The sequence below is a fragment of the Vulpes vulpes genome, chromosome 9 (genome assembly GCF_048418805.1).
Source record: "Vulpes vulpes isolate BD-2025 chromosome 9, VulVul3, whole genome shotgun sequence".
Lineage (NCBI taxonomy): Eukaryota > Metazoa > Chordata > Mammalia > Carnivora > Canidae > Vulpes > Vulpes vulpes.
Window position 1 is genome coordinate 86,967,342 of NC_132788.1, and position 18,725 is coordinate 86,986,066.

At 38.1% G+C, this 18,725-nt stretch overlaps 1 protein-coding gene across 36 annotated transcripts in view; it reads left to right on the forward strand.

Moving 5' to 3' along the window:
* The window catches only part of ERC2 (ELKS/RAB6-interacting/CAST family member 2), a 906,155-nt gene that overhangs the window by 14,495 nt on the left and 872,935 nt on the right, over nucleotides 1-18,725 (forward strand). The gene's annotated exons all lie outside the window — the stretch shown is intronic.

Genomic DNA, 18,725 nt, shown 5'->3' on the forward strand with positions numbered 1-18,725 from the left:
TAAACTGCTGAGCCACCTGGGCTGCCCCATCATTTACAATTTTAACCATTTTTATTTTTATTTTTTAAATTTAAATTCAATTTGCCAATATATAGTATGTCATTAGTTTCAGATGTCTTTTTCAGTAATTCATCAGTTGCATGTAACACACAGTGCTTATCACATCACATGCCCGCCTTATGCCTGTCACTCAGTTACTCCATCCCCCCACCAACCTCCCCTTCAGAACTCTCATTTTGTTTCCCAGAGAAGGGTTTCTCATGGTTTGTCTTCCTCTCTGATTTTTCCCCATTGAGTTTCCCCTCCTTCTCTTAAGGTCCGTTCCACTATTTCTTATATTCTGCATACAAGTGAAACCACACAATTGTCTTTCTCTGATTAACTTATTTTGCTTAGTATAATACCCTCTAGTTCCATCTACATCAAAGCAAATGGTAAGTATTCGTCCTTTCTGATGGCTGAGTAACATTCCATTGTGTATATATACATATATATGTACATGTATATGTATATGTATATGTATATATGTATATATACAGCTTCTTTATCTATTCATCTGTTGAAGGACATCTTGGTTCTTTCCATAGTTTGGCTGTTGTGGACATTGCTGCTATGAACATTGAGGTGCTAGTGCCCCTTCATTTCACATCTGTATCTTTGGGGTAAATACCCAGTAGTGCAATTGTTGGGTTGTAGGATAGATCTATTTTTTTTTTAATTTTTATTTATTTATGATAGTCACAGAGAGAGAGAGAGAGGCAGAGACATAGGCAGAGGGAGAAGCAGGCTCCATGCACCGGGAGCCCGACGTGGGATTCGATCCCGGGTCTCCAGGATCGTGCCCTGGGCCAAAGGCAGGCGCCAAACCGCTGCGCCACCCAGGGATCCCCCTATTTTTAACTCTTGAGGAACCTTCATACTGTTTTCCAGAGTGACTGTACCAGCTTGTATTCCCACCAACAGTGTAAGAGGGTTCCTCTTTCTTCAATCCTCACCAACATTTGTTATTTCCTGTCTTTGTTAATTTTAGCCATTCTAACTGGTATAAAGTATCTCGTGGTTTTGATTTGTATTTCCCTGATGACAAGTGATATGGAACATTTTTTCATGTGTCTATTGGCCATTTGTAATGTCTTATTTGGAGAAATGTCTTCTGCCTATTTCTTGACTGGATTGTTTGTTTTTTGGGTGTTGAGTTTGATAAGTTCTTTCTAGATCTTAGATACTAGCCCTATATCTGATATGTCATTTGTGAGTGTCTTCTCCCATTCTGTAGGTTGCCCTTTAGTTTTGTTGACTGTTTCCTTTGCTGTGCAGAAGCTTTTTATCTTGATGAAATTCCAATAGTTCATTTTTTGCTTTTGTTTCCTATGCCTCTAGTGATGTGACTTGCAAGAATTAACCATTTTTAAATGTACGCTCTTGTGGTATTGAGTACATTCATAATGTTGTGCAACCATTAGGACCATCCATTTCCAATTTTATTTTATTTTATTTTTTTAGAGAAGGAGGGAGGGAATGAGGGAGAGAGAAAAGGAGAATGAGAGAGAGAAAAAGAGAGAGAGAGAGAGAATGAAAGAGAATATTAACCAGGCTCCATGTCCAGCATGGAGCCAGATGGGGGGCTGGATCTCACAACCCAGAGATTATGACCTGAGATGAAATCAAGAGTTAGATGCTTAACTGACTGAGCCACTCAGATGGAGCCCCCATCTCCAGATTTTTTACATTATCCCGAATGGAAACTCCATACCCATTAAACAATGACTCCGTGTTCCTTCCTACCCCAGCTTCTTGGCAACCATTATTCTGTTTTCTGTCTCTATGTATTTGACTGTTTTAGGTATCTCATGCAAGTGGAATCATACAATATTTGTCCCTTTGTATCTGACTTAATTCACTCAGCATGTATTTTCAAGGCCCATCTTTGATGTAGCATGAATGAGAATTTCATTCCTTTTTTTAAAAATTTTTTAAAATTTCATTCCTTCTTAAGGATGAATAATACTCCATTGTATTTATGTACCACATTTTATTTATCCATTCATCCATGGATGGAAGTTTAGTTTGTTTCTACCTTTTGACTACTGTGAATAATGCTTCTGTAAACATTGGTGTATAAGCATCTCTGCCAGTTGTTTTTTAGGGTGATTAGTTCTCTTGTACTTCTATCTTGCACCCTGTAAGAGTAGAGTGGTTTTCCATGGTTCAAAAGAAGTTTTCAGTAAGGATGCTGATATTAGCAGTGTGAAGTCCTTTGGAGCACTCTAATATGTTCAAGTCAGAGAGACGTGAATAGGGCACTTAACAGCATCTACTCATAAGGCTGTTATACAAGTAAGTGGAGAAGCTGGTATTTGAATCTTGAACTCTTGACTCAAAGCCCATGCTTTTAATTGCTCTGTACTGAGCTGCCTTTAATTTTAAGTAGAATAGTGCTGGGATACAAAGGTGAATGATTAGACATGGTTATTGCCTTTAAAGATCTATCAGGGTTGAATCATCTGTCTTGCAAAATGTTCATGGGAAGATGGACTTCCAGATTACTTTGTGCAATCTGGAACTCACAGAGCCAATGATTGTAAGATGGAATCACAGATAGGAGGTGCATGGTCTCCTTTCTCTTGACATCCTGTGGTGAGGCATGCTTGGGCCAAACGTGACTGGACTCTTCATGGCACTGTGCTCCAGGGCAAGCACTCACATATGTGGTGATCATTGGTGTTGTGAGTTCCAGCCAAACCCATTGACGTTTCCTGTCATTCATTTGAATTGTTTGCATAACTATATTATCTCAGTAGGATTTATCCTCCTTCAGGCCTTTCCAACATTGCCTTCCTCTTGGTGTCCAAGCATTAGGAACAGCTATTTGTTAGGAAAGAAATCAGGGTCCAGGAATGATAAAGAGAATACATTTGGAGGCAGTTGAAATGGTTGGTGATGTGTATGTATGCCTGAAAAGACATAACTTGCAAGCGATTTGCATTTGTTTAGAGACCTAACATGAGATATTTTATCCCTGAAAGAATGACATTACCAGATTGGTATTGTGGCAAAAGGAAGAAAGAGATGAGAAATAAATCAGTGAGAAAATGCTGCTCTATATTTTAGCCTAAATGTTAAATATTTTGTTTTAGTGTTGTATTTGTGGGAGATGGGTATCTTAATCAGACACTGCCAAGTTATGCTGAGATAACAACCTCCAAATCTCAGTCGTTTATTTCTCTCTCTTGGGTTGTCTGTGGCACTATCCTACATTGTCTTTATTCTGGTTCTCAGGCGGAAGGAATGATCACTTTCTTGGATGAACCAGTCTCACTGTAAAGAAGAAACCAATGGATTGTGCATAAGATGGCTCTTACGGCTTCTGTGTGGATATGGCCTGTGTTACTTTGGTTCACATTGCAATGGCAAAACAAGTCAAATGGCTAAGCCCAATGTCAGAGGGGCAGGAAGGACTCTCCTTTTATGGGAAACAGACTGTAGGGATGAGATAACTAGAGAGGGACAGTGAATATTTTGAACAAATGATGCAATTTTTGCACTGGCAAAAATTTTACCCTTATGTGCAAATTGCTTAGCAACCTTTTTAATCAGCCAATCTTTGTAGAGCTGTTGCAACATGTCTAATATTGTTATTCCTCTTTTATACATAAAGAAGAAACATATTGTGCTTAAGGGTCTAGTTCTCTTCCTGGAATCCATGTAAAACCACCCACATAAGTAATATTATTAATTCTAATTATTTAGTCAATTTACTGTCTTTTAAGAACTGATCATAGAGAATGAAGGGAACATAAGGCTCAGAATTGAGTGCTTTTCATAATCATATGTGAAATTAATATGGAGCAAAGAACTAATTTTTTTTAAAGATATTTTATTTATTTATGAGAGATACAGAGAGAGAGGCAGAGTCATAGGGAGAGAGAGAAGCAGGCTCATCACAGGGAGCCTGATGTGGGACTCAATCCCGGATCAGATCCCGAGATCACGCCCTAAGCCAAAGACAGATGCTCAACTGCTGAGCCACCACGGGTCCTCAAAGAAATAATTATTAACAACAAGATGATCATCCTTTAATGTTGATGATGATGAGAGTTGTACTCTGTATTTACTAAGCTTCAGGCATTGAGCTGAGCACTTGTGCTTTCTTTGATTTAATCAGGACTCACCTTAATTTTGTGAAGTAGCCATTGTTATTCACTGAAGCTCAGAGAGATTTGTTAACCGGCTCAAGGTTAAACAAATAATAAATGTGGGATTCAGGATTCAAACAGATAATAAATATGGGTCTCAGGACTTAACTAGAATTTCTCAAAGATGGATGAGATACCTTTTAAAGAAATAATTTGTAGAACCCCAGGGTTGACTTAAATTACTGTATTATAGTAATTGTAATATGTAATGTGTAATGGATGTAATATGTAATGTGTAATGATTCTAATGGTAATATGTAATGTAACTGCAGGTGAGGGTTTTTTTTTGTTTTGTTTTGTTTTGTTTTTTTTAGCTCCTATACCTTTATAAAACCTAAATCATTTTAGAAGTTAAATATACTTCAAGGCACCTGGCTGGCTTAGTTGGTGGACTATGTGACTCTTTTTTTTTTTTTTTTTAAAGATTTTATTTATTTATTCATGATTTTATTTATTTATTCATGATAGACGTAGAGAGAGAAAGAGAGGCAGAGACACAGGCAGAGGGAGAAGCAGACTCCATGCCAGGAGCCCTATGTGGGACTCGATCCTGGGACTCCAGGATCGCGCCCTGGGCCAAAGGCAGGCGCTAAACCACTGAGCCACCCAGGGATCCCAACTATGTGACTCTTAATCTTGGGGTGGTGGGTTTAATCCCCATGTTGGGTGTAGGGATTACTAAAAACAAATAAACTTAAAAGTAAGTACACTTCATATTACTAATTCAAATTGACAAAATTAATTTAACCACATTAACTAAATTGCTGCTTATAACAAATATGATACTATTCTAGGTGGATTCTTTGGCAGTCAACTGGTCTACCTGCTATATAGTAGGTGGTGACTCCAGTTCTCCCACCATGTTCACAATATTCAGCTTCTTTGAAACTTAGATTCATGCTGAGGAACTTGACCTCCCTTACCTTTCATTGAGCAAGAACTTGTCATTTAGATTCCCAAGTTTATCTTTTTTTCTTTCTCATTGACCGAAGGTGATTCCTGCCGGTAGGGCTTGTTGCTCAAACACAATGGGCATGGCTGTTGTGATGATTAAGGATATCCTTACATTATTTGTTTTCAGAGTATTGAAATAAAAATGACCTTTTCTCAGGAGACTTACAAATTCCTTATCTATAGCTGTAGATCTTATCCCCTCCTCAGTACTTCCTAGGTTAAAAAAACTGGGTTTTCTCTCTCTGGTATTCTGTCTTTCTTTTATAAGACTCTCTCCATTTGAGACCACTCTCTATACTCCTAGAAAGGTTCTCATCTATTTCCAATGTTCACAACACCTGGCAGCCTTGCACAATATCTACAGTTATTGCTCATGTAAACCTGAATAAAGGGGCTCTGACTCCTCTTTGAAATGGAGGTCTCTGGATCTCTGGAAGGTCAGAAACTATATTACAGATTTGTTTTCTAGAAATATTGTTGAAGAGATTTGAACCATGTGCTGTAATTTCCCTTTTAATATACTTTTATATTAGATAAGCTTACCCTTATCTATGTACTAAGAGATTTAACTGAGTTTCTTGATGACTTAATGTAGATATTAGCTCTCATAATTTCAGTTTTTTTAATGCATTTCTGAGCAACACTCAGCGCTGCCTTGCACTTGGCCCTTGCTATAGGCTCCTGTGATTCCTCCATGGTAATCAGTCATATTTTTGAGAGACCCCAGAATTAAGATATAGCATTTATTCTTTCTCTTCTTTGCAGAATACATAGATGAATACTTGTCTCTAAAATGTGCACATTTAAGCCATTCCCCATCTCTTGCTATTGACTGTACTGTGGTTGTTTTTGTTCTTCTTTTTTTTTTTTGGAATAGCTTAAAATCTTTGCCAAATTTTTTCCTTGTGTGTGTGATTATGTGTATATTCTTTTCTAGCAAAAGCCTATTTAGACATAATCCTTCATGTTGATTTTAAATGTAGAAAAATTTTGTGTGATTGAGTTTTTAAGGGCATAGGGGTGGAGATGTTATTCCTTACCTTTCTATCACTTTCTCTGGAACACCTGTTGACAGATGGAGAATTTTTTAGTGTAAAGCTGATAATTCCTGAATATTCTTTTTTGTAAGTACACTATAGCTAAAGCTTTGCCAATTGACTTTTTATGTTTGCAGATTAAAGAAAATGCACAGATGTTTTAAAAATGAATCTAAAAACCTTATTTATCTCTTCAGTGCAACCAGCTTAATTTGTTATATTTATGGCACTTTATGAGGCAATGAGTAATGTTGTTATAGTCAGTATATTATATTAACTATAATTGTCTTTTTATTTTGGTTTAGCATCTCACTTTTCTATTTTAACTGTTTATTGCTTGAGATTTTACTATATTTTTAACTCATAGATTTAGCTGCGTACTAGATAGTGATTCCTTTAACAAAAGTTTTTAGGTCTTTCAGGTTTTAAATTTAATTCTTTAGAATGAATTGATAGAGTTTGAAATTAAAACTAAGGAAATGGTTAGTGGAAAGTACAGTTACCTAAGTACATGGATATACAGAGTCCTTACTTTATAGTACAGAATATAGTCAACCTCTTCACTTAAGTACCTTACCATAAAATAGAGCCAAGGCAGCTGAACATGTAATCATGCTAAATCTGCACATGGAAAACAGTAATTATAAAACGAGTTTGAGGGAACCAAAGGAGAGAGTAGTGATGTGTGGATGAATGTGTTTGAGTTGCAGAGTGCTTCTTGGAGAATGATAGGAAAGCATTTTTTAAAATCTCTGCTATATCAAGCTTGACTTTTTTTTCCTGATTCATACCATTGTGGAATTTAAAAATGAAATGGCTTATTATTGGGACTTTCAATACCTATAGATGTATAATAGTATAGCCTGAAGATGATGGGAAAATGGACATTTTTCTTTCCAGTTTTAAAAAATGGTTGATGTCTTGAGCAGTTTTGAACAGTAGGCTGTATTTGACTTGGGAGTGTCTGACAAAACAAGCTTCATGGACTGAGAGAATTCTAAGACAACTTGAAATTTCGAAACCTGCCCTGTTCTGGTAGCCTTGAGCTTATCACAGTTAGCTTTATTTGAGCATTAGCTGTATGCTGGGCATTGTGCTAATTACTTTTCTTTTATTATCTTATTCTTTCCCAAATTACTATGAAAAATATTGCTATTATCCCCATTTACAGCTGAGAAAAGTGAGGATTGGAGAAGTTAAGTATTTTGCTTAAGGCTGCACATTGGGAAATTTCAGATGTGTCTTCAACTAGATCTGATTTTGAGGTCCTTTCTTTCCTTTTTAAAAACACTATGTTAGGGCACCTGGGTGGCACAGTTGGTTAAGTGTCCGACTCTTGGTTTTGGTTCAGGTTGTGATCTCAGGGTCATGAGATGCAGTCCTATGTTGGGCTCCATGCTCAGCATGGAGTGTGTTTAGGACTCTCTCTCCGTTTGCCTCTCCCCTGCCGCAGGCATAGGTGCCCTCTCTCCCTCTAAAAATAAATAATAAATCTTAAAAAAATTATTTTAAAAGAACAAACACTATGTCTCACCTTCCTGGCTATAGTAACAAAATTGTTGTTACTAAATGTCATGGAAGTGATTTCAATGATATGATTAAAATATCATAATAGTAACTATGTTCTCTCAAATATTCAAAATTTTTTGCATATCTTCTGTGTACTCTTAGGCCTGGTCAGGAAGAACCCTTGGACAGGGCCTCAGGCTCTGCCTTCATCTGCCTGCATCTTCCCCGTGGGGGAAGAGTCTGCAAGGCTGAATGGAAATGCCCACCTGGAGCCTATGTCAGCATTCTAGGGTCCACTCTGCATACCCACAGGCTTGAGACTCCCTTTCCTAAATGACCCTGAGTTGTCTTCCAGGGTCTGTTTGGGCTTTTTTGCCAGGTCTGTCCTCCTGAGGAGAAATCACGCTATCAGTGTGTATACCCTCAGGCCTGGAGTTGCTGTGGGGCACCTATTTGTAAAAATATAGGACAAGTGTCAGCAAACTCCTGCCTGTATGCTGAGTCAGCTAACACTTGTTTCTATAAATAAAGTTTTATTGGAACACAGCCACACTCATCTGATTACAGATTGTCTATGGCTGCTTTGGTGCTGAAATGCAGAGTTGAATAGTTGAATAGACAAAGACTAATGGCCCACAAAATCTAAAACATTTACTATCTGGTGTTTTATAGAAAAGGTTTGGTGCCCTCTGGTCTAGACAAGCTAGCCTGGTGTGCAGGATGCAGAGTTAATGTGTATGGGACCCCTGGGGTGTGGCTAAGCCAGGGGTGGGGAGAGAAGGATGTTGGCTGGAGACAGGCTTGTCTCTTGCACCATATTTTGGCCAGATCTTTAAAGAATCCAGTTCTTAGTTTAAAATTCAAACTTCAAAAATAAATAAATAAATAAATAAAATAAAATAAAATTCAAACTTCACTTTCCACATTTTTATATTTGTCAAGGTAGGAATATAGAATATATTTTATTTATCAGTTTTTAGCTCACTTTATAACTGTAAAATGTATGGATATATGGTACTTGGGCCTCCATTTGTACTCTTGCCCTGGGACCCACAAATGTTAGAAGAACTGTTAAACCCTGGGGTATAGTGTAAGGGTTTAAAGTAGGAGCCCAGAGAGGCCCCAATAAATAATGACACAAATTAATATGGAATTATAAAGTGTAGAAGGGCTTTTGGGTCATATATGGATTGTTCAAAAGCCTTACTCCAAGTTTCATTTGTCCAAATTAAACCAAAAATGCTGGAATCCATCTGCCAGCTTAGCTGGAAGTTTAGCTCTTTCCTCCAGGGCTCGCCCTACCTCTCTCTACCTCTTCCTGTCTTCTCTGACTCCCTTCCCCAGAATTACACTGCCCCAAAGTGAGGGGGGTATGGGTGTAAATTCCACGCCTAAGACCAGAGATGGGTTCTGTCTAACTATTCTGCTATATGATTGCATCTTTGTGCCACAAGGTGTTGCCATTGAGACTTGTCTTCCTCAGACAGAAAGATACTATGGTCCCTACTATATGGTCCTGCAAGGGAGGGTCAACCCAGTTTTTCAGTGGCCAGCTCAGCCACTGGTGTGCCATGCATGGGGCAGCTGATGCAGTTGGTGCCTCACCCACATCTCAGCACTCATGGACTGTATTTGGAACATGAGGGCTTTCTCATAGCTTCCATGTAATGCAGGCTGGAAGTGCCAGGGGAGCAGATGTCTGCCACTGGGCAATGGATAACTTACCCTTATGGAGGTATAGTTCTGAGGCAGGCTCTACACTTTTTCTCAAAGCTCCTTCAATAGACTGAACCCAGTTTCCCATGGCAGAAACTTCCCTCAAAAAGGACCCCATATTGACTTCTTTCACTTCCATGTTTTAGTGCCAAATTCTTTCCTGAGTCTTTCCTGGGATTACATTCTAAATGAACCACTTGTACCCAAATCCTTGTCTCAGTGTCTGATTGTGGGGAACCCTGCCTGGCACACTTGGACCTCCTCAGGAGTCATAGCCTTTTTTTTTTTTTTTTTTTTTTAAGATTTTGTTTATTTATTCACAGGAGACACAGAGAGTGAGGCAGAGACATAGGCAGAGGGAGAAGCAGTCTCCCTGTGGGGAGCCCAATGTGGGACTGAATTTCAGCCACCAAGTGCCAGACACTAGCATCATGCCCTGAGCTGAAGGCAAATGTTCAACCGCTGAGCCACCCAGGTGTCCCAAGGAGTCATATCCTTGTACACAGCATTATGCCCTACTGCACAAGCTCCACATAATATGGCATGTTTCTAGGAGTTTCCCTTCTCACCCACATGCTTTGTCCATACAGGCTTCTCCATGACTTGAGTCCCAATCACCAGCCTGCATATTCTCTTATCTTTTTTTTTTTTATTAAAGATTTTATTTATTTATTCATAGACAGAGAGAGAGAGGCAGAGACACAGGCAGAGGGAGAAACAGGCTCCGTGCAGGGAGCCCGATGTGAGACTCGATCCCGGGTCTCCAGGATCACACCCCAGGCTGCAGGCGGCGCCAAACCCCTGCGCCACTGGGGCTGCCCCATATTTCCTTATCTTGAAGTAGTTGTTTTATTCCTGGTAGCTGTAGTATTGTTTGTGACCATGAGCTCCCACAGAGCTCACTGAATCTTGGGCTTGTGACTGGAGTATCAGTGATACTGATACTTCCCTCCAGAATCCTTTGTGCACACTGATTACTCTCCTGTATGGCTTCCTGTTTTGCAAACCAAGAGCCTGAGGAGGTGCAGCTTTGATTGGATCTGTCATACCATGACAAAAGAGCATCATGCTTTGAGAGAATATAGCCAAGAGACTTAATTTGGATGGGATAGACATTGTAGAGAGTATGCTATTGGATGTTGTGATCCAAGTGATGATTAGGAATGAGCCCTACAGAGAGAATAGCACAGGTAAAGCTCTGAGTCAGGAAAGGACTTGGTGCAACTGAGCATCAGAAAGAAGACTCAGGCAGAGTCATTGATTAAAATGGCAAGAAAGGAGGCTGGCAGTATTGGCATTGGCCAAATCCTGTAGGGCCTCAGGCCATGGAAAGGATTTTGATCTTTGTCCAAAGAGCATTGAGATGTTTTGAAGGGCTTTAAGTGGGTCAGGGGAGGTATTTTGTGACCAGAAATGTACTTTAGAATATGATGTGCGAGACAGAAGGAGGAGGATTCGAAAAGGAGAGATGCTTTGGGAGGGTATGGGAAAGCTGAAGCAAGTCATGCTGCTGTAATAGGGTAGTGACAGCAGAAGTGGAAACAAGGGAGCAGATGAGGACAGATTTTGGATGTAGAATTGATAGGATTTGGTAATGGACTCAAACTGGGTGGTGAAGGAGGATGAATTATTTTTAAAGATATTTTAGGGGCAACTAGATAGCTCAGTCAGTTAAGTGTCTGACTTTTGGTTTTGGCTTAGGTCATGATCTCAGGGTTGTGAGTTTGGGCCCCCATATCCGGCTTCAGGCTCTGTGTGGAGTCTGCTTGAGATTCTTTACCACTTCCTCTCCCTCTCCCTCCCCTCACTCCCCCGATTGTGTTGTTTTCTAAAATAAATGAATAAATTCTTTTAAAATATTTTACTCATTTATTCATTTATTTATTCATGAGAGACAGAGAGAGAGGCAGAGACATAGGCAGAGAGTGAAGCAGGCTCCCTATGGGAAGCCCGATGCAGGACTTGACTCCAGAACTCCAGGATCACACCCTGAGCCAAAGTGCCCCAAAATATCCTTTTTTAAAAAATATATTTTATTCATTTAGGGATGACTGGGTGGCTCAGTGGTTGAGCATCTGCCTTTGGCTCAGGATATTTTATATGGGTAAGAGTGATAAAATATAAATGCCTATAGGGGCAAGCATGAAAAGAGAGAATCAGACTGAATATAAGACCATAGGGAGTGGTGGGAACTATGGCAAACTGAAGGGGACATACTCTCTCTTGAAGGCATAGCTGCTGGTTGATTCTAACCGTTGTTGTCATGCAGCAAAATGGGTTTGACATTGTCTGATTTTTTAGATTTTCAGGAGATGCTGAAATCTGTATTTTAATGTGAAATGTCTGTGTCTTTCTATGCTGGCAACTAGATCAAAATTCTAAAAACACTGTGCTAGCCATATATAACACATCTGCGGGCAGCATCTGGCTTCTGGGCAGCTGCTTCTTGCTTGAGATTTGTTCTACACTCTGTCTTTCTCTAGAAGAATTTCAGAATTAACTGTAGTCTGTGACACAAAGTTTTTTAAAAGTTGGGGATGCTGAGAAGAAAAAGGATATTTTAATTTGGGCTAAATCTTGGGAGATACTGATGATCTCAGCTCACACGGTCTGTCAGCAGGACTCAGGTGATGGGCTGAGGCTGAGATCTGTGGAAATAAACTTAACCTAATTTAGAACAGATAGAAGGAAGTGCTTTCCTCTTAAAATAGACCATTCCAGACCATGATAGTCTGAGACACTTGAGGTAGACAGAACAAGGCTCTTTCCACCTTGTTTCTCTCTGAGCTTATAGTTCAAGAGTCCATAAGCCTTTTAAATAATGAGTGGATGAGTGTATGTTTTATTTATGAATCCATATGCAATTAGAGAAAATATTCTTATAGGTTCATAATAACATCTTTGATTTGATTTTGTATTTGAGCCTTAAATGGAACTTACCCTCAAACTTTGAATTTTATTCATGAGGTGCTTTTGAAGTGAAAGGTGTCATGCAATTAATTTCTTTCGTGTTGCATTCAGCAACATTTGTCTGTTTCTGTGCTCAGTTTAATCTAATTAATAATTTATCCTTCTTGGGATTGTACATTGCAACTACATAAGAAAGCGGGTATTTTTAAGAGTTTATGAGAAAGCTCAATAATTGAGCCTATCTTGGGTTCATAATAGTATTTGAAACAGTAAGATCTTAACTTTGGCCTCTTTTCTTATAATGCATTTATAGTTAGGTAGAAAAGCTTAGAAATGGTTACCCTGAAGTCAGTCATGGGAAATAGAAGACATTATTGCATTATTGATTGCTGAATAAGGTTGATCTCTTTGCTCTTTCTCAGGGATTCATTTTACAGAACTAAAAAAAAAAAAATTCAGGATAGACGAGAATTAGGAGACTACAACCCAAAAAAGCCCGAGTGTCAAAACAAGTACCTAAAAATATATCAGGAGACTTAAACACAGCTGGGGGTGTGTGTGGGGGGGTTGTGAGTGACTCAGTAGAACAAATAGGAATCATGAGGCTTAGGAGGACATGACAGCCATGGGAGCTCTCCTTGGCTTACCTTGTCAATTGGGCGTGCCTCATCTGTGAAATGAACATCACCCTTTGTGCTACAGCTAGCTGGAAGGGCAGAATTATTCCAGGAAACCATCTTGCTCTTTGTCAATCTGGAGAAAGAGAGTAATTCCCCAAGTATTGGGCCTAGGTTGCTAACGACAATTTATTGTTAAGAAGCAGATGTGTACTGATGAAGAAATCATTCTGTTACCATTTTGATGGTCTCTGAAATTCCTCTTTGATTTAGTAAGTCCTGTGGAATTGTATGTAATGCCTCTTGTCTGGTGAGCTTTGGAGTAAGCAACATCCTGTTTCCTCACTTGTTAGACACACATACTCATGATAATGGACTTGTATTCTTTTTAACATTCTGGCTCCTCTGTTGAGTGTTTGAAAAATAAATGCAGAATTATATTTATTTCTTGTTTTGGTAAGGTCAAAACTCCAACCAGTCATTATTTTGATCTTCTGAATTTCCCTCTGAGAGATCAATTTTGATTCTTTTGGGTCACCTTTATGTCCTTGCCCTTAAAGCAGCGCCTGGTCCCTGTAATCATCTGCTCCTCAAACCAAGTTAGATCTGAGATGAAGAAGACTCAGAGAAAGTCTATTCTAATAGGTAAAATTTCCATAGATAGAAGCTGTGTCCCAGCATTCAACACTGGAAATTAGGCTGATGCTGAAAAAGTAATTATTACATGAATAAATCCAAATGTTCAGTGAAACATTTTCAGGTTTTTTGAAGGGAAAAAGGAATCTCTCGTCAAATAAATTTGGGAAGAGCTACATTACATGCTCACTATTAGAAGAGTCACAGTACACATTAGTGTCCTAAAGTCTCTGAAACATCTTGGTGTAAAATCAAAGCCTTGTTTATCTGAACATTTGCCAAACTGTTGAGGAAGCAGTGGCATAAAGCAGAACTGGTGTAGCACCCTATTGGTACTTAAATGCTTCTTAAGGTGTATTTACTGAATATGTAGAGCTATGATCCTGAGTTGGATAATTCAAGTATTTTTGATAGCCTTGAGAGAAGATGGTGACTTCCAGAATATATTGAGGGTAAAGAGTAGAGGCTGTTGGAGGTGAAGTAGTCAAGGGTAAGGATGGGAGTATAAATTGTTTCAACATTTCTAGGGAATTTTGATAGTGGGTATCAAGAGTCTTTGAATTTTGATCTTGTAATTCTACTTCTGGAACTTTATCCTAAGGAAATAATAGGAGATGTATACAAATCTTCATCAATCAGAATACTAATTATGGTATTTCCTTTTTAAAAAGAAATTATCTAGGTGTCCCAAAATAGATGATTGGTTGAATAAATGATTATATAACCATTCAGTGAAATGTTAGTGACTGTTTTGCTTCTTTTGCTGCATAGCAACAACCAACTTCCCCTTCCCCAAACTTTGGAGACTTTAAACAAAAATTCATTATTTCCTATCACTCTTTGGGTTGATTGGGTGATCCTTCTATTACACATAGGGTTGGCTATCACTCATGCACCTAATTTCAGCTGGCTGGGCTGGAAGATCTAAGATGCCTATCTTCAGAGTGTGGTGTCTTAGTGCTGGCTCTTAGCTGGGATACCTTAGTTCTCCTTGTAGCCTCACTTCATGTGATGTCTCAGCTTCTGGGATTTTTCTGTGAGCTCTCTTTCCAGTAAGCTAGCTTGGACCTTAAATCTCTGGTTTTTAAGGCTGCTATGCCTCTTTAGAGCTAGGCTCAGACACTGGAACAGTGTCACTTCTGCAGTATCTGCTGGTCCAAGCAGTCATAAGGCCTGTCTAGATTCAGGTGGAAGAGAAATAGAATCCACTTCCTTGTGGAAGGCGAGACAAGGGTGTACAGGAAGAGAAGTTGGTGGCCATCTTGGAGACTCATGGTGGCCATTAAAAATCATGTTTTATTAAGACATTTTATGGCATTAATGTTAAGTGGAAAAAAGAAGATGACATTGAGATAAAATATTAAAGAAAATGGAGAGTACAATATTTTATATAGAATATAACAACTAATTTTGTTTAAAATTACATACACAGGCACTTAAAAAGAATTGGAAGCAACAACATCAACTTATTAACAGATATTGCCTATCAGTGCCAGGATTGGGAGTGTTTTCATTTTCTTCAGTATGCATATCTATACTTTACAATTTTTCTATTATCATCTATCAGCTGTTTTAACAATTAAGGAAACTGATAATTTATTTGGTCAACTGGAAGGTCTTTTACAAATTTCAAAGATTAGAAACATGTATATTTCATGATCCCATGCCAAAAATTAGAATCATTAGTCAAAATTAGAACCAATTAGCCAAAAACTTTTAACTACTTTGACATTTAAATATATCTTTCTGAATAATCCCTGGCATAGGAAAAAATTCAAAAAAGAAATAGAAAGCTAATTTATAGATGACAAGAGTTCTAAACATAAAATCCTGGAATACGCAGCCGATGTATATAATTTTACATACATTCATCAGAAAATATGATTGAAGATAAATGAACACTTTATACAAAAAGGCAAAGTAAACACAAAGTATAAATTATTATTAAGGATAAAGAGATACTGATGAAATGGAAGACAGAATGTAGTAAAATGTATCAATAAAACAAAAGTTATATCTTTAAAACACTAAAAAAGTACACAAACATTTGTCATATGGTTGTCAAGAAAAACAAAAATACAAACAACATTAGGAATAAGATGGGGGCATAACTGGAGGAGATTTAAAAACAATTTTTTTTTTGAGATTTAAAAATTTTTAAGGAAAAATTACACAAAGCAATACCAGTAAAACTGAAAAATCTGGATGGAATGGACTGTTGCTTAAGAAACATTTTAATAGGATCCCTGGGTGGCGCAGCGGTTTGGCGCCTGCCTTTGGCCCAGGGCACGATCCTGGAGACCCGGGATCGAATCCCACATCGGGCTCCCGGTGCATGGAGCCTGCTTCTCCCTCTGCCTGTGTCTCTGCCTCTCTCTCTCTCTCTGTGACTATCATAAATAAATAAAAATTAAAAAAAAAGAAACATTTTAATGATCATTGGTACAAAATAGGTAACACACCTGAGTAGATCATTAAACGTAGTGAAAAATAAAAAGTAATCAACAACGAAGCCCACTGAGTTTTATGGGTGTGTTCTGCCAAACACTTCAGGGATAGAGAAGTCTCTTACTATGCTAACTGTTCCAGAAAATGTGAAAAATGGAAAGCTTCTCAGCCCATTCCATTACACTAACATAAACCTGATACTATACCTAGAAAGAGAACCCAAGGAAACATGGGAGCTATTGTTAACATGTTTTGCTCTTTAACTAAAGAAACATTGTTTCAAATAAGTTACTATATGTTTGTATATAGTATGTTATCTGTGTGTTGTGTGCCGTGTGTTTCCAAAATGATCAGATACACTATTTATTTATTTATTTATTTATTTATTTATTTATTATTCAACAAAATTTTTTTTTAATCAGATCCACTTTTTGTTGATTATTGCAATTCACCAAAGCCTAGGTCAGTTAGGCTGGTAAAATCACCGAAGATGAAATCTGTGTGGGTATACATTTTGTCAAGTTTGAATTGAGACCTCTAACCTAGCTAGAGACCTCAGAAATATCTGCTTCTATACACAAGAGGAGAAGACAGGGGATGACAAGTTAGATTTCATCACTTCTAGGAAGACAACTCTATAAGTGGTGGCTCAGTTAGAACCTAGATTCCTAGATTCTAAGCATAGAAAAAAATAACAAATTCATTTAGCTTTTGGAATTATAGAAGGGAAGTTCATAGTGATGAACACCTATATTAAGAAAAAAAGAAAGATCTCACATAAATATCCTAACTTTACACCTTAAGGAACTAGAGAAAGAAGAATAAACTAAGGCTAAAGTTAGTAGAAGGAAGAAAATCACAAATATCAGAGCAGAAATAAATGAAATAGAGACTAAAAAGACAATATAAAAGATCTTTGTTATAGAAAATTTCATACATACAAATAAAAGCAAGAGAAAGAAAACCACTTGGAATGCCAACACTGTTAACATTTTGATGTGTGTTGTCCCAGTCTTCTCTGTAAGTTATCATGTATGTATGTGTGTTATATAAGGTGAGTAAACCATAAAAATGTTTTGTAGTCTGTTTTCCCCACCCCTGCCCCAACTAGTATGTCATGAACATCTTCCATCTCATTAACTATTCATGTTGTAGCCACATTATTCTATTTGGTGTCTGTCTCTCTCATTATTTATGTAACTATCCTATTGTTGGAACTGTTGATTTATCTTTTCTATAGAACAGATTATTATGCAAAAATCTTAGATACAAAATGATTTTTGCATATTTTCAAGTTAAATAAAATAAAGCTCTGAGCAACATAAACATTTGAAACGAAGTTCCTTAGTTAGAAACAGGAGTATAATTCTTTGTAGGAACTTTTAAGGGAAAGGAGGAGACTTTATGGAAAATATTTCTTCATACTATATATGAGGACTCTTTAGGGTATAAAGCACAGATACCCCAAATAGAATTGAATGTGATGAAAAAAGAAACTTATAAGTGAATGTATCCATTGTCTGTTGCTCCAGTAATGCTGCAGAACATCCAGCTGCAGAATATCAGTCAGTGACATACTAAGAAGCGTTTGTTTAGTCCATATTTGTATTGGGCTCATTGGATGTCAGCTAGACTTGCTCATGCATCTGTGGCCAGCTGCTGGTTGGCTAGGCAGCTCTGCTGATCTTGGCTGAGCTTGCTCAAATGTTTTGGGGTTGGTTAGCTGTTGGCTAGGACACCTTGACTCTATTTTATATTTCTCATCTTCCAGCAAGCTAGTCTGGGTATATTCTAATTACTATTGCAGAGGAAGATGAACAAGAGAGTAAATACACAAGTGCTACTTCAGGCCTCTGCTTCCTTCACACATGCTACCACCAATGGGCCAAAGCAAATCATATGAGTGAACTCAGAGTCAGATTGGGAAGGCACTGCCAAGGACACAGATGCAGGAAAGGGTGAAGAACTTGGGCCATTAATGCAGTCAGTCTACCTGGCACATGTAACTAAAATGGCTTAGGGTAGATGTACCTTCAATGACTGCAGGGTGTCAAGTGATCCAGGGTGTCAAGTGATGTCACTTGGTTTGATTTCATACTATCTAAAGTTTGGTTTTGCTTTCCTTTGCATTAGCTTCACTTCTAGGGAAGCCATTTCCACATCAGAAGCTCCATCTCAAAAACAAAAATACTAGCTGTAAAAGAGCTTATCTTTCCTAGTTATTTCCAGCTAAAGTATGGTATAAATCTTTTTGGGCCAATGTGGGTCACATGCCCATCTCTAACCTAAAGTCACTCAGCTACTTAGTGTTAGAGTGGAAATTCGAACCTTCTTTTGTGTCTTTCCAAAATCTGTGGTCTTAGTGTCTAAAAGGTGAAGAAAAATAGAGTATGCTAAGAGGAAGAGCAGGAGGCCATGATGTACCCCAATAAGGCCATTTGGGTCCTAACACTGAAGGGATAATCACAACCCTGTAGCCCAGCCACATAAAATTCTGCACCAAAGTACTTGACTAACCATATCAGGGAGCTTCTACTACTTTTCTCCAAGGGATATGGGACCAGGAACTCTGGTATATTGTTTCCTTGTGCCATGTCTGTTTAGGTGTGAATTAGTGTGGAGTGAATATTTAGGTCAACCAAAATGCAAAAGAAATCCCAAAACACCAGCCTGAAAGAAGTGTGTGGAGAGAGAAAAAGACA